Source organism: Chiloscyllium plagiosum, unplaced genomic scaffold (assembly GCF_037043375.1).
Source record: "Chiloscyllium plagiosum isolate Xiang-an unplaced genomic scaffold, Cpla_swu_hap1 HiC_scaffold_15, whole genome shotgun sequence".
In the NCBI taxonomy this organism is placed as follows: Eukaryota; Metazoa; Chordata; class Chondrichthyes; order Orectolobiformes; family Hemiscylliidae; genus Chiloscyllium; species Chiloscyllium plagiosum.
The window spans coordinates 20,069,547-20,096,547 of record NW_028270153.1 but is presented as its reverse complement, the minus strand read 5'-3'; the positions used below and the strand labels follow the sequence as shown (position 1 = coordinate 20,096,547).

Sequence of the window (27,001 nt, the reverse complement as noted above, 5' to 3'; positions counted from 1 at the left end):
GTCTTGCAAGATGAAAGATTACAAATAGAAAACGTAGTATAAGTTACTACAGATATTTGCACTACTGAGACAGAAAAAAAGCACAGAGGCAATGTCCAATTGTGTTTATTAATTTTAGTAGGAAAAATATTATACATTTTTTATGAAAATGTAACAGAAACCCTTCCATCTGAATAAGCAATTTGATACCTAACAAGTACCGGTATTCTAATTACACTACATCAAAGTTAAAACATCTCACATCTAATGCATTTAGCAATACTAAAAATATTTAAAATCAACTAGGATTTACTTAACAAGACTGTACCAATATTAGTAATCCATACTAACATGCATGCTCTGTGCAACACAACATTACATATGGCCTCTCATTGGCAGTCAGCCAAAGCCACTACCATTTTATTTAAGAAACAAGTTTTCTGGTGTTTATCTGGGGACTTTCAATGAATTTTAACTGTGGGTACCCTTCCCATTTTTGTTCATCTGGCAACCAACTTTTACTATACATACAGTACTATTAAAAGCATTCAATTTAGGTATGGCTCACTAAGCTCAGTCAAATTCTGCAAGGCTCATAATTAAGGCATTTTAACAGCAGTGCTAAGTCAACATTCAACAGGTAAATATTTACACCAGAAAACCTAGCATCTAAGAAGGACATTTGAAAAGCTTTGTTCAAAATTCAAGACAATAGAAGAAATCAGTATATCCCAGAAGTCAGCTGAAGTGTAAAAGATGTTCCAACCTGTAGCTTGTCAGTGTCTTTGGTCTTTGCTACAAACTTTTTATCCTACACTCCAACTCTACCCTCCCTCCTCCAGTCTTAAATTGAAGCACAAATTTGGCATTCTAGTTGATCCTCAGCAGAGTTTCCATTCTTTTATCATCTCAAATTAGCATAAACACCAAGTCCTACCCGTTACATTCTCACTCACTAAGTTAGTTCCTGGCCCAACCATGCTACAAAATAACTTCTTTACTGCATGTTCAAAACCATCCACATTCTTTCTCCTCCCTCCCTGAAATTTGTGCTCTGCCAAATCTGGCCTATTAGGCATTGTTGATTTCTTAGGCACCACTGCTGAATTCTCTCCACCTCTCTTTCTTTATTACAACTTGCTGCTGAGCTCACGGTTTTAGTCTCTTGGTCTAAATATCTCAAACTGCGTGGCAAATGTTGTCTGATATTGCTCCTTTGAAGCCCCAGGCAATGTTTCACTAAACTAAAAAGGCACTGTATAAATGTAGGTCATCACTGCGGACCTTAGAACCCATTTGTGCATCACAAGTTTGAAGTTGGCTTATTTGCCTTATTCAGCTGAGCATTCAAAAAAGATATTCCATTTCTGCATTGAAAGGATACTGCCACAGTGTCCAAAAAATTTTCTTCCTCAGGCATTTAATGAGATTGCAGTAATAAAGGAAACTGCAATGTGGTGTGGTAAGGTCATTGGATCAGTCAATCCAGAGGCCCAGGTTGAAACCCCACTGTGACAAATGGTGGAATTTGAATTCAATCAATAAGATATGGAATTAAAAACTAGTCTCAGCAATGGTAGCCATGAAACCTTCATCAATTGTTGCAAAACTCATCTGATTGACGAACAGTCTTCTGGAAAGGAAATCTATTCTCTTCAATTGGATAAACCATATAGGTCAGACCTATCATCTATGAACTCAGTGTATTACACAGTGTTTTTAAAGTCTAGAAAATCAGCAGTAAGCTGTTGTCTAACTTGACAATTTCAGGTGGTCCCCAGACTGGAGTGAAGATGAGAATATTCATGTTTAATTCAAGGCAAATTTTCAAAAATCAAAATGAAGTTCTACTGCGTTTGATTATTTAATTTTCTTTCCACGGGTTACAAATCATTCCAACAAATTCTCCTCTGGTGAAGGCAGACTCAAAAATAAAATTTTTATCTCCCAGATACAACTGAAGTTATGGGTTGGGATGCAGGGCATGTTGTTCTTTTATAGGTTTTGAATTTTACTGCACTCAATAATAGTGCTAAAGTACAGGAAGACAACATTGATTGCAAACACAAAAAAAATCACTGAAGTATGAAGAATAGTAACTAAACATTTAAGAATAATATCCAGAAATCCTATTCAAGGATGGAAAACTTGAAGTGTTTTAAAATATAAACAAATTTATTTTACCAATTATGTATTTTCACACCAGCAGCATTAAAATAATTGGAAAACAGAAGTTTAACTTGCTTTGAGAGAGCAGGGAAGAGTTGAGTGAAGAGACGAGGAAAGGATAAAAGAATCAATAGTAATTTTATTTTAATGTTATGTGTTCTATATTCTGGTTCAGTTACGAAAGCAACAGGGAAAAAAAAATTACCCCCATTTAAGGCTTAACAATTTGAAGATTTAGTTTGATTTTGAGTGTAGTTATCAGAATAGTTGGCCTTATATCAGCAGCAGTAAACCATATTTTTCCTCTATGCCCCAAACACTCACTCTTCCTTTTTGTTTGTGTCCCACGCTGGCCTTATTAAGGACGTGCAAGTATTTCACATTTCACCTTTTTATATTTAAAGAAATAAATGTCCATGTAGTAATAGTGATCAAAAGGAAAATAACATGATCTGGGTAAAAAAACAAACTTTCCCAGCACAAAGTGGAGCTTACAGTGGACATGTGAAGATTATAATTTCAATAGAAAGCTTAGAGAAGGAAAACACAAAAGTACGAATGCTTAGGAAGCATTTTGGAAGTGTGAAAATCAAAAATAAAAGCACGAAGCATTTACTGCAGACTGGTGATTTATAGCCATGGGAGACAGTTTATTTTTAAGCACATACATCACGAATATTCATGTCCAAAGCAAGTTTGGAAAGAGTAGATGGGAGGCAAAATACATTAAACGGCTAGGTTGAGTACAGTCATTATGCAGAATTGCTGTTGTTTTTTTCCCCCCTTTTAAAATTATTGACTCCAGGATGGCCTAACTTGAAAAACTTGTTCCTGGAAGCAATTATTTAGGAAACTTCTGGCATAAATCCAAATTATCCAAGTCAGCACACAAAATTTACAGTCCAAAATTCAAACCCACTACAAAGACATCATGAAATCACGTAGAGAGACTTCACCTGGGCTTTTTTACTTCCCCATTCCAACGGTTTTCCAACCAATAAAACAAATAGTGAATAAATTAAAGGTAGGCTAGTGGAAAACCAGAAAACTTCAGAAATTAATACAGGAGACATATGGAGTCTCTACTCAACATTATTGCTTGAAGGTTAAGTAAATCTTGGAGTTTTAGGCAAGTGTACTATGCAATACCAGTGACTTGCTTGGGGATTAAAAACTGAATTTTATGTAATTTTACAACATCTTAGAGAGCCAGAACATTCTGACCTTGTACTTTTTGCAAAGGTCAATTAAGCAACATATCTATGCAGACTTGCCAAAAATACAGTTTTCTAATAAACTCTAGCCCCACTTGGGTGGGGGTGGTGGGGGTGGGGGCACGCAAAAGACTTATGAAGGTTGCACCCACAGGGTGAATTTTGAAGACAGTTCTAGATTATCAATGGCACGAGGTCAGTGTTCAGGTATCAGAGATTGTATGTATCGAGCCAAGATTCAGTCCAATGCAGGGTGTTCAGTTCCAGCTCCCATTGATACTGACTGCCAGAGATTTAATGTTGACACAGTAAGAAGAGTGATCACGACCACAAATACTGGTTGCTGCCCATTTTTTGCCAAATGACAGGGAGAAATGTTGCGAGACTCACCTTTGGTAACTCCAGGCCTTTGCTTTTGCAACATGGCTCAATCCACAAGCAAAACAGACACAAACCACAACATTCTAAGATTTCAGCATCTTTGATGAAATGAAAATATTCCTCTCTATCTCAACAAATCCAATGCATCAGTTTCAACACTGCAGCCGAGACACAAAGAAAAAGCAACACATTCATCCCTGAAAACCTTTTGAACTTCAAGAATTAGCTTTGTGAGCGACTCCCAAACAGGGTTTGACTCTACAAGCAAACTGGGGACAACCTGAAAACCAATTCTACTGAAGGGAAAGTTTGGGTAGTACAAGACAAGGGGAAAGATGTTAAACAAAGTCGTGTTTGGGTTGAAACTTTTTAAACAAATCATCACCCAGTGGCTCAGAGTCTGAAATACTAATGGAAGAAATTAAAATAATACAATGGGAAGTCTGGAAATATTTCAGTCCAGTTTATAAAATAAACTGATCTTCTCATGACCTCTGGAAGCTGCTTGCATGCTATAACTTATTTAGCAAACTGGCTATCATGATCAATATATTGGTATGTTTGCTTGGATAACTTCTTTCAAGCTGATCCCTTGATTCATTTCTGAGGGTGCTCAAGACTTTCATATTAGGTTCCTTCCCTCACATTCATCCTTGACATGGCTATTCCTGGTCACAACCATTCAGACATCAAGATGACCTATAGATGAATAATATTAAAAAGAGCTAAAGATGTAAAAAATCTAAGCGGAGGTCAGTCTTCCAGAAAACTTCCTTCCTATCTACTCATGATGTACCTGTGTGGCTTCAAACAGCTTCCTCTCACTCAATTACCCGTTAGCATCAACTGTTGATCGCAGAGAGGAAGAAAAGTAGAGTGAGCATATTCCCTTCCCTGCAGGGCAAATAATTGCGTGAGTTGACCCTGAATAGAGACACACCCCCTTTATACCACCTCCAAATTCCAAGTAAGCTCATCAGTAACCTTCTCAGTCACCACTAATTTTTTTTCATAATCATTCACTGGATTTGGGTGTCCCTGGCTAGGCCAGCATTTATTGCCCTTCCCAGAGGGCAGTTAAGAGGTAAACCACATTTCTGTGAATCTAGAGTCACATGTAAGCCAAACCAGGTACGAGTTCAGTTCCTTCCCTAAAAGGCATTCGGGAACCAGACCGGTCTCTGGATTAATAGTCCAGTGATAATACGTTAGGCCATCACCTACCTTTCTTAGTAAAGGCTCTTCAGTGATTATTTAACAGCCATTTAAACAACCTTAAATTGCCTTTGGCCCCATTACCCGCCTTCCTGTCAGGTGAAATAAGTGGCTGCTTTCGCAGTAGGGAAACCTGTCTTCGAGGTTGTTGAGAGACCACCATGTGTCCCAATCAAGGGGAAATGGAGGTAAGAGTTGGAGCAGGGTGTTTGGTCTGCTTGTGCCTTTGACCACCCTGACCCACCTTCACACATCCCCATTCCCACCCCACCAAAAGAAAATAATCTATTCACTAGTGCAGCTCTTTATGGCTGCACAGCCTGGACCTCCAGCTACACTTTTCAGCTGCCAATTGGCTAGCAGCTTCAGCTGAGGTATCACGTTAGTGGCAAGGCTCCTGATTGGATGAGGACCATATGGACTTGCATTCAAGTATCTAGTGGTCACTTGATCCAACACAAGTTCACATGCTGGTGTGGTTTAGAGTTCTTGTAATGCAGTGGTAATGTTCATATCTCTGGGTTAGGAGGTCTAGATTGAAGCTTCATCTGGTGATTCTCTCTGGAGGGCCATATAATGCAGGATGGAGACATCAAAACTGCAGGCACCAATCAATTGGTACACAAACAGTGGAATTGCACCTTCAGAAGCCCAATGGCCCATTCAGTGGTCATCTGAGCCAGTGACATTGGTTGTATTGACTGTGTCTTTGGCGGAGGCTCTCATAGAAAAGTCACTGGCTATCTCTTCCCTTGTCTCCTCAGCCATTCGTGCATTTTGAGGATTGAGAGTGAAGACTAAGGCAATACATCAGTGAGGATGAAATTGTTGCAGTAGCCAGTTAAGTCTTACTGTGGTCATGGACCAGTTGTGCAGTCAGAGAGTGAAACCTTAAACAGACGTGCTGTCCAGCTCCAGCAAAAACCTTCAACAGTGACAAACAAACTACAAAGATGTGCAGCTGTTTGCAAGTTACCATAATGATCAGCATTGATGTTGGAAGGAGACAGAAATGATGATGTTCATGGCACAGCGACTTTACAGGCCACTAGCTGGGCACGACAACCAGTGTGTTTGGCAAGGAGGACACGAGAGATATCAGTGCTTGGAAAGTTGCAGTCTCCCATGGCACTGGATGAGTCATTGCCAGGTGATTTCCTGCAAGAGATTGCTGTGCTAATCAAGGTTCAAAATCAGACAGCCATTTCCCATTACTAGCTGGAGCATTCCTTCTGGTGTGGTGCTGGAAAAACACAGCCAGTCAGGCAGCATCCAAGGAGTAGGAGATTCAATGTTTTGAGCATAACATATCCTATCTTTGGCAGCCTTATCTTCTGTTTTTCTGCCCTGCAATGACAGGTGATTACAGATTCCATTCAGAGCTCAATTGCAAAAGTGTCCATTCCCCTTTACAGCTCTACATTGCTCAGGACACTCCCTTACTCCTGAGTGCCCAGTCCCCCTTTTGCTCTGCAGATCCTCTTCCCCATGGATACTCTCCTGGCCTTCAGTCAACATTTCACTGTAAGAGTAATGTGCCGGACACTTAAAAAAAATTGCAAGAACAAAATTAACTTTTAAATAGTTAATTGGCTTTAATTAGTGTGAACAGGATTTCCAGTCTGCCCTTTAATTCCGGGGTTAAATCACCCCCACATGCATTTTTGGGAGATCCCTGGAAATTCAGCCCATAGTCTGTCAGGACTTTTCAAAAGGTTAACTAAGACTCTAATGATAACAAGAATATAAACTGTAAATTCATATTGCTTTATGTTAAGGAAAAACTGCCGTATTTTTATTCTTGATTTGCCACACAGTGGGGTTGGCATTACTATCCATATATAATGAGATGAATTTTTAAATTGCCATAGGAACAACTGGTAGACTTGAACGTATTGGAGTTGCTAGGAAATATTTATAAGCAGATCTTCATGGGTATGTGCAAGTACATGACACAAATAACATCTTGCCCAGTCATTAAGCCAAACGTATCTAATCTTTCAAGCATATTTCCAATGTGAGGAATGTTAGAAATCACTGAAGTGAGAAGCAGAGCTACAAATCAAATCAACCACAACTCCAGCTTTCCTCCCTATTTAAAGGATGCAAAAGGAGTGTTGACAGAAGTTTACAAAACCATGCCTCATTGTATTTATTGCATGATTCAAGTTGAGATCTTAAAGAAGTTATAGCATTTATACAACAAGTTTTAAAAATGATGTGAAAAGCAAAGGCAAGGTGAAGAGACATGAAATAGAATTTTTAAAAAAGAACAGGTATTTCTGCAGAACAGGTGTGCGGAGATTAAAGAATGAATCAAAATATCAGCCTTATTCATACACTAGTCATTTCAGTCTGTGAAGGGACTTGGTGTTTACTATTAAAAGATTAGCAGGCACCAATGAATCTTACTCACAATGTTACATGCATCCTATTTTGGCTTAAACTTTTAGAAATATGAATATACAATAGCTTGAATTGTAATTACTAAAGTGTAAATTGATTTGTATGCAATCAGCAAGACTAACACAATCGTACCTTGATATCAGGCAGTCTGCATCCAACAAGTTTAGTTTGTGGTTATTGTATTGAGCTCTGTATTTAGACTATATGCAGTATATGTAGAATTTGAAAGTAGTTCAAGACAACACAGATCATGGATCAATTCTATCCACTACCTGATTCTCCATGTTGTGGGGCATCATGCAATGCACTTACCCTGAAGAATCTAGATCACATCATTTTTATTGAGGCACTCAAGTATGCCATCTCAGTTCCCAGTTACTAATTATCCATTGGGGAATAGATTAAAAGACAGACTTAATGTTTGTTAGTGGAACACATGTCCAGAACTAGTTGTCCAGTTTAATGAGACTATCCTCACTTGGTTTCACTTTGACTTATGTGACTGCAGACAGAGCATGCGCATAAATGGCTTTTCTTTCCATCCCCAGTTATCTTGGACAGTCCCAATGATCTTTTCTGGCTCACTTCACTTCCAAAACCACATACTGCCCTTGGTGATCTGTGGAAAGCTTCAGCATGTATGCTGATGAGATTTCAGTCGTATCACCATTAATCCTCTAGATCCAAACAATGCTTCAATGTTGTCAGACCACTTATCTAATATCCAGTCAGCTTGGTAGCCAACACTTAAATTCTATATATCGAATCACCAAGTCAGGCTGAACGAGACTGTTCATAATTCTGTTCTCCTACTTGATCTAAAGGGATGTCTACAATTGCATCTGGTCACCATCATAAAACCTATCAATTGGCGCCTCATTGCCCATTTCCTCCACAATGCTTGTGTATCGGCTGCTCTCTGGTCAAAGTGGCACAGTGGCTCAGTGGTTAGCACTGCTGCTTCACAGCCAGGGACCAGAATTCAATTCCCACCTTGGGCGACTATCTGTGTGAGTTTGCACATTCTCCGCGTGTCTGCGTGGATTTCCTCCAGGTGCTCTGGCTTCCTTCCACAGTTCAACGATGTGCAGGTTAGGTGGATTGGTCATGGTAAATCGCCCATAGTGTCAGGTGAATTAATCAGAGGGAAATGGGTCTGGGTAGGATACTCTTCGGAGGGTCGGTGTGGACTTGGTGGGCCAAATGGCCGGTTTCCACACTATGGGGAATCGTAAAAAGCCTTTGTCATTTCCAGACTCAGTCATTCCATAGCTCTAAAGGCCACAAAGTTGCAATTATTTTCCAACCACCACAAATGTCAGCTAATCTCAAAATCCAAATTCCACCATCCTATTCTACACCAAAACTCAAAAGAATTGCAGAAACTAGAAATCTGAAATAAGACAGAAATTACTGGAGAAACTTTGCAAGTCTGCCAGAAACTGTGGAGAGAAAGCAGAGTTAACGTTTTGGGTCCAGTGAAGAAGAGTGGTCACTGGACCCGAAATGTTGTTAATTCTGCTTTCTCTCCACAGTTGCTGCTGGACCTACTGAGTTTCTCCATCATTTCTGTTTTGTTCCATACCAAACTCCACTCACTTAATATCATTCTCTCATCACTACATTAAATTCCACTGCTCCAATGCTTCAAGTGAAGAATTCAGTCCCATTCTCATCTTCTCAGGATACTGAAACAGTCAGTCAGTCGTCATGTGCAGTAAAATATGGACAACATTCAGATTTGGGTGTTTAAGTGGCAAGTATCAACCAATAAGCATCTGCAGTTCAAGAATCTAACCATCCCCCTTTGACATACAATGGCATTACCACCTCAGATTCCTCCACCAACATTCTGGAGATTACCACTGACCAGAAACCTAACTGGATTAGCTATGTAAATACTCTACTACAACAGCTGATCTGTTTGTGTTTTGAATTCCACATTCCCGCTACTCCTGATAACCTTGGATTCCCTCACCTAACAAAAATCTACCTCCACCTTAAAAATTATTCAACCACCACTGGGAGAATATCTTCGAGGAGAAAGTGAGGTCTGCAGATGCTGGAGATCAAAGGGCCTGTGCCCGAAACGTCGAATCTCCTGTTCCCTGGATGCTGCCTGACCTGCTGTGCTGTTCCAGCAATAAAGTTTCAACTGGGAGAATATACCAAAATCGCACAACTTGTTGACAGTAAAAGGTTCTCCTTGCCCATCTCCAGGTGACCCTAGATTCCTGTTTTTTAACTGTCTCCTTTCTTGAATAGAGGGTTTCTATTTGCCACTTTCCATTCTGGTGGAATCTTTCCAGAATCTAGTGAATTTTAAAAAAAATTATCAATGCATCTTCTATCTCTTTTAAGGTGCAAGGATGTCCATTACAACCTGAGAACTTCTCAGCTCCATCAGTTTGCTCATTACCACTTCCCTGGTGATGGTAGTTTCACAAAAGTTCCTCTACTCATTTCACCTCCTGATTTATAAATATTAGTGGGAAACCTTTTGTATCCCCAATCGTGAAAACAGAAGAAAAATATTTGTTCATTTCATTCACTATTTCCTTATCTAGTATTAACTCCTTATTCGCTGTCTTTAGAGGACCCCACTCACTGTAGTTTCTTTTTCTTTAACGTGGAGCAACGTTTCCCGTCCATTTTACATTTCTAGCTCTCTTCCTGCCAGGCTAAAGTTTGCTCTTCTGGTTAACCTTTTAGTTGTTCTCTGCTGTTATTTATATTCTAACCAATCATCCAACCTGCCAATCCTCAAGATTGATGCTTTCCTTTGCTTCATTAACCAAGCACGGACAGGGAGTCCTCCCCTTTGAATTTTTCCTTATGGTAAGAATACACTTATTCCGAAGTATCCCAAGGAATGTCTGCCACTGTTTCTCTATTGATCGATCTCATAACCAGTATCCAGTTCATTTCAACTAGCTCAGCTTTCAGACCCATGCAGCTGCTTTCATTCAAGTGCAAATACTTGTATGAGACAAACTCTTCTCAATTCAAACAAACTAAAATAATACGTATCTTCATGATTTCATATTTCAATAACCTTTTAGCTCTAACTGCCCTTAAAACTGTTGCAGAACTCCTGCCACTTGTATCTCCCCTCTCTGCTCCCATGTCTTCTCTTGGTCTTCAGCTGCTGTGTCTTCTTTGACAAAGACACCAAGCATTGGAATTCCTGAACCGTAGATTAAAATCCCAATTTATGCTGATAACTAAAGAAAGAAAGCTGCCTCAATACTTCACTTAATGTTAGGATATTAAAGAAGTCCTTTCTACCCTCTCAGATGCATATAAAATATGCAGCATGTCCATTTGAAGACTTCCAGTTCCTCTAACAATACAAATCAATGTGGTAGTTTCATTTTAAAACTGTTTGAGGGGACACACTATTTACAAATTGGCCTATGCTTTTATACAACAGATATATTGCATTTGGGAAGTCCAATATCCTGAGAAGCATTGTACAAGTTCAAGTTATTTCTGTCTTTCAGCGATGTGCTATAAAATATCTTAGATATCACAGACATTAAAAACTCAATATTTATAACTGGAACAAGTGCAATTTTAGTTATTTGATCACTATATATTATTAATCTGTGTGAGTTAGATTTTTTGGTATTTTATGTAGTTTTGCCAAACACAGGATTTGTTTCTCTCCCACCCACCCACCCCTAATGTCATTATTCAGTTTCATTATAACTCAACTACAAAAATGTCTCAGGTACACAAATTAGAATAAACTGGAATGGAAAAAAAATCATCTATTTGCAGAAAAAGCAGTTTCCTAGATTGTTTTTCAGATGACCACTTTTAATCATACCCTGCACCATTTTTTTCTCATTGCAATACACTCAAAGTTGAGCAATTAAACAGTAAAAAAATGCTAAATATGTTACAGTTCTTGGAATTTACTTTGGAAAATGCAGCATTCACAGTAATACTGGAGATGACAAATAACCTAGCAAACAATGGTAAAAGCTTTTGTAGTTAAACTGTTCTGATCGGGCAGGGAGTGCAGAGTCATAGAGATGTACAGCATGGAAACAGACCCTTCAGTCCAACCTGTCCATACCAACCAGATATCCCTACCCAATCTAGTCCCACCTGCCAGCACCCGGCCCATATCCCTCCAAAGCCTTCCTATTCATAAACCCATCCAAATGCCTCTTAAATGTCGCAATTGTACCAGCCTCCACCACTTCCTCTGGCAGCTCATTCCATACACGTACCACCCTCTGCGTGAAAAGGTTGCCCCTTAGGTCTCTTTTATATCTTTCCCCTCTCACCCTAAACCTATGCCCTCTAGTTCTGGACTCCCCCACCCCAGGGAAAAGACTTTGCCTATTTATCCTATCCATGCCCCTCATAATTTTGTAAATCTCTACAAGGTCACCCCTCAGCCTCCGACGCTCCAGGGAAAACAGACCCAGCCTGTTCAGCCTCTCCCTGCAGCTCAAATCCTCCAATCCTGGCAACATCCTTGTAAATATTTTCTGAACCCTTGCAAGTTTCACAACATCTTTCCGATAGGAAGGAGACCAGAATCGCACGCAATATTCCAACAGTAGCCTAACCAATGTCCTGTACAGCCGCAACATGACCTCCCAACTCCTGTACTCAATACTCTGACCAATAAAGGAAAGCATACCAAACACCTGCCTCACTATCCTCTCTACCTGTGACTCCACTTTCAAGGAGCTATGAACCTGCACTCCAAGGTCTCTTTGTTCAGCAACACTCCCTAGGACCTTACCATTAAGTGTATAAGTTCTGCTAAGATTTGCTTTCCCAAAATGCAGCACCTCGCATTTATCGGAATTAAACTCCATCTGCCACGTCTCAGCCCATTGGCCCATCTGGTCCAGATCCTGTTGTAATCTTCGCTGTCCACTACACCTCCAATTTTGGTGTCATCTGCAAACTTACTAAATGTACCTCCTATGCTCGCATCCAAATCATTTATATAAATGACAAAAAGTAGAGGACCCAGCATTGATCCTTGTGGCACTCCACTGGTCACAGGCCTCCAGTCTGAAAAACAACCCTCCACCACCACCCTCTGTCTTCTACCTTTGAGCCAGTTCTGTATTCAAATGCCTAGTTCTCCTTGTATTCCATGAGATCTAACCTTGCTAATCAGTCTCCCATGGGGAACCTTGTTGAACGTCTTACTGAAGTCCATATAGATCACATCTACTGCTTTGCCCTCATCAGTCATCTTTGTTACTTCTTCAAAAAAATCAATCAAGTTTGTGAGACATGATTTCCCACGCACAAAGCCATGTTGACTATCCCTAATCAGTCCTTGCCTTTCCAAATACATGTACATCCTGTCCCTCAGGATTCCCTCCAACAACTTGCCCACCACTGAGGTCAGGCTCACTGGTCTATTGTTCCTTGGCTTGTCATTACCGCCCAAGACCATTAATCAGCCTAATTATATCAAGATTACAACAGAATTGGCAATGAGGCATGTACAATATTTGGGTCTTCAGTATGAACCATAAAGATAAGACTGATCTATTATTTCCCAGAGCAAATCTGAACAAAATTGTGACAGATAAAACCTATAAATGCTTGTGTTCTCAGGATCATGGTACTAATGAAGCCATAGCTATAAACATTGTGAGTCTCTACACCTTATCAAAAAACACATGTCCTGAAGAAAACTAATCACAACCAAATCACTGAATATACAAAAAGATAGTAGGAAGGGACTTGTCAAAATAAAAATGCAAGTGTAAAAAGCAAAGCAGCTAACTTAAGGGTAATATATACAGAGAAAAGGATGCAGATATGAAGCCAATAGCATCTGAAATAGACTATGAATGATTTGGTCACATCATCTGTCCTACACAGAACTGAACTGAGTTATTCCTCAGTCAAATTGAAGTTCAGAAGTTGACCAAGTGCAAACAGATACATACTACAGATGAAGTTACAGTATTTGCAACCCACATAAAGACCTCTTTCCATCTAACGTTATTGGATCTGTGAAAAATCAAGTTAGATTTCAGCTCAGCTCCATTTTTAAAAATTTATTCATTCTTAGAATGTGGGCTCACTAGCTGGGCTGCATTTATTGCTCATCCTGTGCTGTTCTTGAGAAGGTGGTGGTGAACTGAGAATATTGTAAATGATAAAAAAATTGTTCAGGAATTGAAGATCAAAGATTATTCAAGGCTTGAACATTCCACTGCACATGCTCAAAATTAATTGGCAAAGAACTCAGTGTTATCAACACACATTCTCTCCTGTTACCATAGTTCTAATTCATTTAGAAGAGAAAAGACTAATGTAAGCATCAAAATAGTGCCAAGAGCATCTTAGACCTGTCCTGGGATCTCCAATCATCCAACATATCAAATGTTAACTGCGATACACAAGTCCTATGCAAATAGGTGGTTCAAAAGATAAGATAGACTAGCAAAGTTAAAAGGAATTTCACAGCTTCATATCCTACACTATTTTCAGCTAGGAAGTTACTTCTAGCTGTAAAAGACCTGGTCATATAAACTTAGCAATTAGGTTTTAAGTTAGAAAAGATAGTGTCTCAACTGAGTGAGTTTCTTCAAATCTACATGGCAAAAGTCTCAAGTATGATGGAATATTCTAATTGCCTGTACAATTGTCCTCCAATACTGAAGCAGCTCAACTCCATCCAGGACAAAGCAACCCACTTGATTAACATTCACTCACTCACCAAAAGAGTGGCAGAAATACAAAGTGTACTGCAGCAACTCACTGAGGCTCCTTCGACAGCAACTTCCAAACCAAAAACCTCTACCACCTGGAGGGACAAAGGAAGATGATGCAGGGGAACACTACCAACAATCTCCCTGCAAAGCCACAATCCTGATCTGGAGACTGTTCCTGCATCAAATTGCTGTAACGTCCTCTCTAACAAAACTGGACGTACGTACACCATGTGAACACCAGCGGTTCAAGAAATCAGCTCAACACCACTTTCTCAAGGGTAGTTAGAGTTAGAAATAAATGAAAGTCTAGCCAGTATTCTTCACAAGATGTGAAGAAGGACAAAAAATTTTGAAGCCCTTGAACATCAATGTCGTTACACTAGACCACTAATGATGTGCCACCTGAACTAGCCACAGCTTAATGATTATTGACTGGCAAAGCAAAAAGGGGTATTGGTACATTTTTGAAAATAAAAAGTAGACTCTAAAATGACCATTTCTACTTTGAGAAACACATGAGCCCGTGTAACTTCTATCCCCTGGAAAATTTCAAAGATAATTTTATGAAACACTTGAGCATAAAAGAAATTGACAAAATTGTCAAGGAGATGAAGTCTACAATATAGACACATGGGGATTATATTCTAGACATTGCCCTAATAAAATAGCACCAAAAAGCTAACAAATTGTATGGAGACAATGAGGGGATATATTCAAGACACAATTGTCTGAAAGAGGACAAAACAAAATCCTCTAAAATGCAAGTGCAACCCAAGGTAGCCTCTCTAAACAATAAGCAAGCTCAAGGTTCAAGCAAATCAACTTCCCATCTCAGCAAACACACCCACAACTACAATAAGCAAGTTACAGTTGAAGAAGGCCACAGACTGAAAATTGTGAAATGATTTTCTGTCTGTCTGTTTGTGTTGCATCCCTATTCGAAAGGGGGGCCCTGGAACCTGAGAAGAGTTCCAAGGGGGGGCAGTGGCCAAATGACAGTTGAGAATCGCTGAAATGACTATTCATTAGTTATCAAATCAACTTTACCTCTTTGAACCAAGCAAAGAAAGTCACAAGAAGTGATTAGAGGAGATGAACACCACATCAACAACAAGCTTATGCTGCAACAACTCTAAACAGATAGGAATAAATATTAAACTGAAGACCTTTTTTTTTAATTTTTGCATCTTTGTGGATTGAAATGAGAAAGAGTTGCTTTATAAAAAAAGCAAATATTTGAAAGCATGGGTGCAGTTTTGAAAGCACCATGTCAGATATCGTGTGAATAATTGTTTGAACCAGCAGTAACTGAAGGCGAGTTGCAGACAATTTGTAACCAAGGAGGTGTACAGATGCAGCCTTTTGTTCGCAACAAGTAGATTGGTCTATGGACGAGTGACCAGCCATCAGTGACAGAGACCTTTTTGTCTGCCAACAATTGTGAGATTGGTGCTCTGGTAACTGAATAGCTTAGAACTGGAAACAAATTATAGGAGAGACAAGTAGTCAGTTCTTCCCTAGCTCAGGAGCAGTCTCTCTATTATCTGCAGCCAAAGTTCACTGTAATCCTGAAGAAAACCAGTTTGTCTTGCATGCAACAATTGTCATAAGCTGGTAACTTTTAACTGATAAGTCAGAGACATTTTATGAGTGAGCCGACTACCTTGTATCTCTTACTAACCAATGGAATCACCCATAGAAAGATGACCAAAGCAATGTGCTAGCCAGCAGAAGAATCAAAGATTATCTCAACAACTGTACCAAGGAACAAAGACCAAAGAAGTGCATTTCCAGGCATTCCCCTCTGTTCAGTATTTAACCTGTTTGTGTGTAAAGGGGACATTTATAAAGGAAATTAAAGTTTTAGTTAGTAGCATTATTTGCCAATAATTTCTAACTTTTTACCTGTACTAAATTTACTTAATTGAAATAAACAGTGACGCTCACCCACTGAAACTTCAATCACTTGACTGTTTTCACCCCCTCGGATAAGGTCTAGTACTGCCCATCCCGAGAAAGATTATCCACATACTGGAACAAAAAGCTCTCCTGGATGCACTTGTAAAATTTCAACCCGTCTTAATCCTTTCACACTAAAATAATCCTAGTTAATTTTAGTTCGGTTGAAGTCCCCGACATCTCGCATCCTGTTTCTCTCACACCATTCTGCGAGTTGCCTACATATCTGCTCCTCGATCTCCTTCTGACTGCTAGGAGGCCTGTAGGATAATCCCAGCAAGGTAATCACCTCATTTTGTTTTATTCCTGAGCTCTACCCAGATGGCCTTATTTGAAAACCCTTCTAAGATATTCTCCCACAATATTGCTGTGATGGTTTCCTTCGTCAATACTGCAATGCCTTCAACTACACACCCCCCACCCTGCCCAACCACCACACCTGAAACTTCTGTATCCTGGAATACGGAGATGCCAAGTCCTGTCCTTTCTTCAACCATGTCTCAGCGATTGCAACAATATCATATTCCCAAGTTCTGACCATCGGTCTAAATTCATTTGCCTTATTAGGTAAACTTTTTGCATTAAAATAGATAAAATTCAGCCTTCTAGATCTTCCATGTGCTTTATCCTGCTCATGTCTTCTCCAAGTGAATTGTCCTAGCAATCCTTCTATAGCTAATGAGACTTTGCTCCCAACTTGACATCTGCTCTGTCCACCCCAACCCCTGCCCAGTCAATTGACTGACCCAACAGCACAATTAAACCTCCCGGCAAGAATACTGGACCCATTCTGGTTCGGTTGAAACTTGTACAGGTCTCACCTATCCCAGAGGCTGTCCCAATGATCCCAAAATCTGAAGCCCTCCTTCCTACACCATCTATTTAGCCATGCATTCATAGAATCCCCACAGTGTGGGGACAGGTGATTCAGCCCAATGGGTCCACATCAACCCTTCCAAGTGTATCCCATTCCACCTAACCTATCCCTATAAACTTGCATTTCCTATGTCTAATGCACATAACCTACACATCCCTGAACACTTTGGGTAATTTAGCATGGCCAATTCACTGCACCCGGACATCTTTGTACTGTGGGAGGAAATCAGAGCACCCAGTGGAAACCCACGCTGACAAGGGGAGAATGTGCAAACTCCATACAGGTAATCTTCAGAGGCAGAAAGCAAACCTGGGTCCCTGGCACTGTGAGGCTACAGTGTTAACCAATGAACCATGGAGTCTCAATGCCAATTATGGTGCTTTAACCTCTCCCCACCCTTCCCTGAACCAGTCAGGCTGAAGCAGACTCCAGGAGCAGGTTCTGTCCCTCATAGCAGAGAGGGAGTGTGAGAAACCATCCAGGGAGCCGGGACACACAAGAATGGAGAGTATTCCCTCCACAGTTTCTCCAAGACTTTCCGGAACTTCTATCTCTAATTTCTTTCCCAATCTTTCTCATGCGTTCTCTCCCTTTACCTCTCTCTCTACCTCTTATTCCCTCTCACTTTCATTGTCTCTCTCACTTTTTGTATTTCTGACTTTTACCTCCTCTTTTGCCTTTGTCTCGATTCTCTCCCACTTTAGTTATTTCCCCATGTCTTTATTTCTCTCTTTTTATTCTCTCTTTCCCGGTCTCCTTTTTCTACCCCTCCACCCTGGTCTCTCTGCATACTCCCCTGTTTCTCTGAATCTCTCCACCACCCCCACTAGGTTTTGCCACAAATTATTAATCTCCAAGATTATTTAAAGTTATGCCCCCACCAAATTTTGAAGTCAATATTGCACCATCTCAAATTCTGTACCTCAGAATTTTGCAAACCTCCAACATTGGTGTTCCCCCTCTCCTTGTGACCCCCTCCAATTTTGCAATGCCCCAAATCTCGCTGTGTTCCCAAATTATTCCCCCTCAATATTGTGTCCCCTCCCAATTTTGCAGCCCTCCCAAATATTATGTCCTGCCTCAAATTTGTACCCTCCAAAAACAGACATCCCATTATGTGCACCCCTCACTCCCAAAGCCCCAATGTACTCCTCATATATTTTAACCCTCCCCAAGTATTGTGACCCCTGAACTTGGTGCAACCACTCTTTGATTTTTCACACCACCAGGTGTGTACCCACCTCCCAGTTTTGCAACCCCAATCTGGTGTCTACCCTCCAGTTTGACAGCCCATGATTTGTTTCCACCTGCAACTCTGACAATTTTGCAGCCCACCAAATTATGTACAGACTAACTTTGCTCCCCACCATGTCTTCACATGTCCCCAAGTATACAACATCCACAATTTAAGTAAACCCCACAAAAACTATGCACTCTCCCCTAATTTTGCACACTAAGTTTTGTGCCCCTGCCAAATTTTTTACCCCAATTATTGACCCCAACAACATTGCACTTTACCATTTGCAGCCTGCCCAGCATGTTATCCAGGCTTCCCTAACCCCACCCCTTTAATGTACCCCTCAGGTTTTCCAGGCCTACCCAAATTATGCACCTTCTCCAAAATGTTTCTCCTGCCCAAATTATGCAGCTGCCCCCAATTTTGTGCCCCCCATAATTTGCAGCTCCCAAATAATTTGCAACCCTCACAATCCCACTTATCATATCCCAAACTTTTGCACCCACACCCCCAGATCTCTCTCTCTCACCACCCCCTTCCAAATGTTTTGAACTCGCCCACATTGTCCCTGCCCCATAACTGGGCCTGTTCCAATTTACACACACCCCACATTTTGTGCCGTCCCTTCCTCCATTGTAGACCCTCCCATTTTTGCCCCCTTCCAACTATGTCCCCCAAATTTTATGCCTCTCAAGTTTGCCCCCAATTTTTAAACCAACCTGAACCCTTCTATTGGATTTAGTCTCTAAAGCACTCCAATGTATCTGTTATTCTACATTAAAAACCATCCAGAATCCCTCATTAAGATTCCAATCTGTAACTCACCCCCATGTATCAGTCATTCTACATTTAAAAAATCCCAAATCTCTATATAAAAACTGTCCCAAATTGATTAGATTATAGTCTGTAACTCACTCACATAATTCTGTCAGCCATTCATTATATAAACCTCAAACATCTCAATTAGATTCCAATTCTTAACTCAGTTCCATGTATGTTATTAAAAGTATAAGCCATCCCGAGCCCTCTAAGTTTCCAATCTGTATTTAACTCCCATGTATCTGTGACTCTGTACATAAACCCATCCTGAACCCCTCAATTAAATTCCAATTTGCATCTCACTCCTGGATATCTGTTATTCCATACGAAAACCATCCTGAAACACTTTCAATTAGATTCCAGTGTTTAACTCACTCCTGTCTATTTCATATTCTGTACAAACCATTCCTGATCCTCTCAGATTCCAGTTTCCAACTCACTCTGAAGTATCTGTTATTCTATTTAAAAGCCACCCCGAACCCCTCGATTAGATTCTAGTCTGCAATTCACTCTTGGATATCTGTTATTTTGCATATAAACCATTCCAAACCATTTGAATATATTCCAATCTGTAACACTCTCCTGATACCAATTAATCTGTTTATAAATTCCTCCAAATCCCTTGATTAGACTTCAGACTGTAATTCACTCTCCAGTATGTGTGGTGCCCTATATAAAATCTCTGATCCGCTCTATTCTAGTTTGTAACTCCTTCCCGGTTGTAATATGCTAGGTGTAAACTCTGAGACCAATGAGATTTCCAGTCTCCAACTCAGTAAAAAACTAAATGGTTAAATGTTAAACTGGGAACAGGAAAAGAGAAAACTGCAGTTTAATTTCTGCTATATTCGGGTTTTCTAAATAAGTTAGTTTTATGAAGTGCAGTGGTTTAATGAGGCAGCTCACTATCACCTTCACACAGACTAATAGGAATGGGGGATAAATGCTGGCCCAGCCAGTGATGCTCTCATCCCATGAGCAAATGAAACAAACAAACAATCCCTTTGCCTTCCTCATCACTTACTGCCCCTGCAGACTAACACAATATGATTCACATCCCAGGACACCCAGATCCCTTTGTACCTCAGATTCCTGCAACATCTCCCCATTTAAATTAAAGGCTCTTTATTGAATCCTACTGACAAACAATCACACTCACCACTTCATTCTGCATCAGACAATAATTTTACCCACTCACTGATCATCACTCAATTTGAATACCTCTTACATAGTCTTCATGATTTACATTCTAAAACTATTTTCAGGAAAAAAAAAGTGCTATTTTAAAAATTGAAAACCAAGTTGGACTGATGCCTGGTGAAAGTCCAAATGTCCTCCTGTCACTCTCTGTCCCTTGGTCAGCATATCTGTTTCTGTTTGTTTCTCTCTCTCTCTCTCTCTCTCTCCAGGAATATCTCAGTGTTGTTTCATCTGACCCATCCTGCTAATCCTATACGGAGTAGGGCATGGTGCTGGAAATAATCTGGAGATTACAGCCTTAGTAGTCTTCCTCTTTAATCTACTACCAAACTCTAAACTCCTGCTGCAGGATCTAATTTTTTTTAAAAATCCATATTATTGGAACCAACATGCACCACAATTGCTAGCTGTTCACCCTCCCTACCAGAATGCCCTGCAGCAGAGAAAACCCCAACCCTGGTATCACAGAAGCAACATAGCATTAGGGAGTCTGGTTCACTGCCACACAACTGTCAGTTCTCCTTACAATTAAGTCCTGTTTAATTAAATTTAAAGTTCTTCCAGTCTTCTGTCCCCTGCTGTGCAGCACGGTCAACTATGGTGCCATAACTTAGCTGCCAATTCTTTCCTCTGAGAGGCCATTCTCCCCCCCTCAACAGTATCTAAAACGTAGTATGTATTTGAGAAAGAAATGGTCACAGCAGAATCCTACACTGCTTGGCCATGCCTACTAGTCTTTCTGGTAGTTCCCCATCATTAAAGTGCCCTTAGCTTACTACATATTGCCTTAGCATATTATTGCAAAAGCTCATAATATTATTGTTTTGAGAACTTGGATTGTGAAGTAGGAAAAAAAATGGTCTTCAATTTTTCAGTCCTATGAAGATTTGACCTTTGCTTCATGTTCAACTTTACGTTTTAAGATTTATATTCAATACAGAATTTACAAGAAGTCACTGATATTAGTTAAATTACCAGCAAACCACCTGGGAAGATAAGGTGTTTGCTGACTTGTGTTTTAGGACCAGTGCAGCAGAGAGAATTCAAGTGTCAAAAGAGGCCCACAGCAAAAGATGCTATGTTATTAGCAGCTAGGGCAGGGCAGAAGTCGCAAGAGAGAAGAAAGCCTCACAACCTTATGCTTCTAGGCTATCAAAGAGGAAGATACTACAAGTCCGTTGATTACATGAGTAAGGGAACCCATGTTAAATAATAGTGAGCTGATAGTTGTGGTTCTGTTCGCCGAGCTGGGAATTTGTGTTGCAGACATTTCGCCCCCCTGTTGAGGTGACATCTTCAGTGCTTGGGAGCCTTCAGTGTTGTTTCCTCCAACATTTATAGTGGTTTGTCTCTGCCTCTTCCGGTTGTCAGTTCCAGCTGTCCGCTGCAGTGGCCGGTATATTGGATCCAGATCGATGTGCTTATTGATAGAATCTGTGGATGAGTGCCATGCCTCTAGGAAATCCCTGGCTGTTCTCTGTTTGGCTTGTCCAAGGAAAAGACAAACACATAACCTCAACACTAAGGAGAAGGAAGCACTAAAAACACTAAGAAATGATAAGAACATAATCATACTCCCAGCAGACAAAGGCAGAATGACGGTCATCCTGGACAAAGCAGAGTACATCCAGAAAGCGCAACAACTACTTGCAGATACCAACACCTGCCAAAAGAGGGAGTTTGACGCCACCCCACAGCTCACCAATAGGATAAACAACACATTGAGGAACCTGCGAAGAAAAAACGGACAGATAACCAGGTTTGACCTACAGAGAATGAAACCTGAAAGTAACACCACCCCCAGATTCTATGGACTACCTAAAGTGCACAAACCAGACATCCCATTCAGACCCATTGTATCGCTACCAGGGACACCATCACACAAACTGGCTAAAGAACTACAACAGAAACTGAAACACCTGATCAGCGGATCCAGACAATCTATACAATCAACACAGGAATTCTTGGACATCATCAGAAATATACACATAGACAAGGAAGAAACTATGGTCTCATTCGATGTAACGGCACTGTTCACCTCTATTGACAAAACCCTAGCCAGAGAAATAATAGCCAACCTGCTGGACATACGGAACAGACAACAAGACAGGGAACCTATCAACAAAGAGTGCATACTCAAACTACTGGACCTGTGCCTCACAACACACTTCACATTCAACAACCAAATATATGAACAAGGTAAAAACAATGACTGCAGATGCTGGAAACCAGATTCTGGATCAGTGGTGCTGGAAGAGCACAGCAATTCAGGCAGCATCCGAGGACAGGCAAAAAATCAACGGCACACCCATGGGCTCACCCATCTCTGGACTCATAGCGGAAACTGTAATGCAAAGATTAGAACAAACAGTCTTAACGCAAATTCAACCCAAACTCTGGGTCAGATATGTGGATGACACCTTTGTAATTATTAAAAACACAGAAATAGAGAACACACACTGGATCATCAACGCCACACTCACAGGAATCCAATTCACTAGAGAGGAAGAAAAGGACAACCAACTCCCATTCCTAGACGTGATGGTACAGAGAACACCGAACAGAGAATTCACCACAAAGGTATACAGGAAAGCTACACACACAGACCAAGTCCTGAACTACAAAAGCAACCACCCCAACACACACAAAAGAAGTTGCATCAAGACACTGTTCAAAAGGGCCACAATACACTGCAGCACACAAGATTAGATTTTAGATTAGATTAGATTAGATTAGATTTGATTACATTACAGCATGGAAACAGGCCCTTCAGCCCAACAAGTCCACACCGACCCGCCGAAGCGCAACCCACCCATACCCCTACATTTACCCCTTACCTAACACTATGGGCAATTTAACATGGCCAATTCACCTGACCTGCACATCTTTGGACTGTGGGAGGAAACCGGGGCACCCGGAGGAAACCCACGCAGACACGGGGAGAACGTGCAAACTCCACACAGTCAGTCGCCTGAGGCGGGAATTGAACCCGGGTCTCAGGCGCTGTGAGGCAGCAGTGCTAACCACTGTGCCACCGTGCCGCCCACACAAGAACTGCAAAAAGAGGAAGAACACCTATACAACGTATTGGCAATTTGATACCCCCGCAATTTCATCAACAGATGCCTAAGGGAAAGACAACAGAATGAGGACATGCCACAACCCAAAGGACTAGCCACGTTACCATACATCAAGAACATTTCTGAACTGACAGCCAGACTACTACGACCACTAGGACTCATAACAGCACACAAACAAACAGCCACTCAGACAACAACTCACCAGGACAAAGGACCCGATACCCAACATGAGCAAAACCAACGTAGGTGTACAAATTCCCATGCAAGGACTGCACAAAACACTACATAAGACAAACAGGAAGACAGCTAACGATCCGTATCCATGAACACCAACTAGCCACGGAACGACACGACCAGCTATCCTTTAGCAGCCACACACGCAAATGACAAGCAACAGGAGTTCGACTGGGACAACACTACTATTATAGGACAAGCCAAACAGAGGACAGCCAGGGAATTCCTAGAGGCATGGCACTCATCCACAGATTCTATCAACAAACACATCAACTTGGACCCAATATACCGGCCACTGCAGCGGACTGCTAGAACTGACAAGCGGAAGCGGCAGAGACAAACTACTATAAATGCCAGAGGAAACAACATAGAAGCGCTTCACAGGAGGCTCCCAAGCACTGAGGATGTCACCTAGACAGGGGACGAAACGTCTGCAACACAAATTCCCAGCTCGGCGAACAGAACCACAACAACGAGCACCCGAGCTACAAATCTTCTCACAAACTTTGAATAGTGAGCTGAGTTAGCAGATAGTCTTAAGGGTTTCAGGGAGATACAACAACTAAGAAAGCAACATCTAGTGAATGCACATACATTTGCTAGAAGAAACAGGCAGCACCTTGCCAGCTGAGCAAGAACCTTTAGCATGGCAATGCTATGACTTTTTACCAGAGATTTGAGTGTCTGTATGAAGTATTACTGGGATAAACAGGATGAATCCTTATGACATTTAGAATGAAATTGTTCCAGTAGTTCTTATTATAGTGCAAGGTAGCTTTTAAAGTTTTACATTTTTTCGTTTGAAGAAAATTGACTAAATATTTTCAGTGACTGTCCTCAAATGGTTTAAAAAAAAAACTTATGGTCCATTATGCCAAGTTTCAATCTGGAATCTGACTTGTTTAGCAAATACCATCAGCTGGGATTTTAAAAAACACAAAAATAAACAAAACAGCACACTGTCCCTCTGTTCTCCAGGTTTTTCTGGCATCATTTTATTAGATTGTTTTCTCATTTCCAGTTGCAGTACACATTGCTTCATTCTGAATTTCATGCTTTGCTCTGACTTTAGGTAGTGAGATTCACATTAACAACAACAGAAATGTTGTTGCCATTCAAATGACAGAGAAAAGGGAAATGTAGTTATACTAGTGGATAAAATGTGGCAGAATTGATACAGTTCTCTGAGTGCAAAAGGTGAAGTCCCAAAGACATGCTGTCTGCCCGGTGCCAAAGATGCAGGACATATCTTGCAGGCTTTCATAGTCCATACAAGTACCAACAATACAAGTGAAACAAGAGGGAGGGAGACAGCGAGAGATAAAATTGTCACCATGCCTTTTATTTTTCTATGTTTTAATTGTCGGCCAAAATGGGAAAAGAATGTTTTCATAACTCAGGACTGCTGAAAGATTACTACTGTTTTTGAATAATGGGGTTTGAATTTTGGTGTACTCTTTCAGTAAGACATGACAAAAATCAAAATTAAACAACAAAACAAAGGTGGTGAAGAACCAAACAATAATCAGTCTATCAGAAATAGGCAGAAATATAAGCAGGGAGAAATTAGAACCAGAACAATGAAGGGGACAAAAGTTACAGAATAAATGGACACTTAATTAAAATAGCTGTGCTGGAATTTTTTCTCTTGACATTTTCTACCCCCAGAGATTTGTGAAGGCTAGCTCACTTAAAGTATTTAAAAAAGAGGAAGATAGATTTTGATCCTATTGTGGGGCCTAGAGCTCTGGGGAGTTGGCAAGAAAGAGGTGTTGAAGCCTGGGGCAGATCAACCATAATCTTATTCAATGGCAGGGCAAGTGCAAATGACAGAATGGCCTATCCTGCTCAGAGTTCTTATGTTGTTAACCAATCCAATTTAAGCATCCAGGTAATGCCTCACAGCCACTTGACGCAATTGGTAAATAACCCAAGTGGATCAGAGTGGTGTCAACTGCAAGGGTTTTGATTCACATTCCGACTGGGGTGGATTTAGCACCTGGTTCTTTATTCTGTCACAACCATGCTGCGGGTCAGACCTACCTTCAGGCGGAGAATCCACGACACAACAGGTAGTATTGTCAGTCTGGAGATAACAGGGTGAAGTTGGTTCAGAGTATCACAATTAAAACATTGATCAATACACCAGTGACAGGGTATCCATGCCGCATTCTCCATTCACATCATAACTGGACTCCGTGTGAGCCATACAACTTGTGGCCTTGTCTGGGATATCAATGCAAATCGGTGCATTACTTAATGGATTTCTACTCCAATACTTTGTACAAAGTCCAAACCACTTCCTTCTATGCAGAGAACAACACAGAGACATCTATTTCAAATGTAAAATTAAACTAACACGCCATAATCATGAGATTGATGACTAATGTGTCTTTTTTTTAAAAAGTATTCTGTGAGGTAGAAATGTCAGACATGGCACCAAGAACTCCATGTTCTAACTGAAGTAGCCCATTGGGACCTTCTCATACCAGTCCAAAACAAGAGCTATAAACAAATTCTTAGTTCATCCTTTCATGCAAAAATATTATATTATCAACAATGCAGCAATCTTTCAATACCAATTATTATATCAATCTAAAGCCACGGCACCAAGAGTTCAAGAGCGTGGTGAGCTAACAACCCAGAAGCAAGCAGTGAAGCTGAGAATTCACTAAACTGGTCATTGTCCAGCATACATGTGTCAGCACCAGAAAACAAGACGTGGAGATGTTGAGTGAAAGGCTCACTAATATCCTTTAGGAAAGTGAATTGGACAGCTATCACAAGTACAAAAATCTCAGAGTGTTATGACGTGGCTGATTCCTGGTAACAAAACACTCACTTGTCAGTATCACCCACAGTTCTAATAACCATTCTTTTTAAAGATTACAAACAGGTGATTGTGAAAAGAACAAAGGCAACAACATGGTAATTTCAAACACAACAGTGCTTAAGAAGGAAATGCATTCAATATTGATATTCAAATAAGGAATTCAATAAATACTCAAAAAAGGGAGAATAACTATGGGAAAAGACTATTTATGGTCCTTGTCATCTGTGTGTGGCCACTAGAGACAGCTGGTCGTGGTTGTTTAGTGGCTAGTTGGTGTCCGTGGATGCAGACTGCTAGTTGTCTGCCACAAATTCAACTGGGACAACACAATGATCATAGGACACACTAAACAGAGGACAGCCAGAGAATTTCTTGAAGCATGGCACTCATCCACGGACTCCATCAACAAGCACAAAGACCTAGAGCCAATATACTGGCCACTACAATGAACAACTGGAACCAGCAATGGGAAGCTGCAGGAACAGAACCAAATAAATTCCAGAAGACACAGTACAGCAACACTTCACAGGAGGCTCGAAAGCACTGAAAATGTCACCGAGACAGAGGACGAAACATTCGCAAGTCAACTTCCCAGCTCAGCGAATATATCCACAACTATGACAACCAGCACCCGAACTACGAATCTTTACGCAAACCTCAAATTATAAGACAATATTGTGTCTCTTGG

General features: G+C 40.7%; 1 protein-coding gene across 10 annotated transcripts in view; it reads right to left on the bottom strand.

The window, feature by feature from the left end:
• The window catches only part of zmynd8 (zinc finger, MYND-type containing 8), a 170,999-nt gene that overhangs the window by 47,029 nt on the left and 96,969 nt on the right, over positions 1–27,001 (bottom strand). The gene's annotated exons all lie outside the window — the stretch shown is intronic.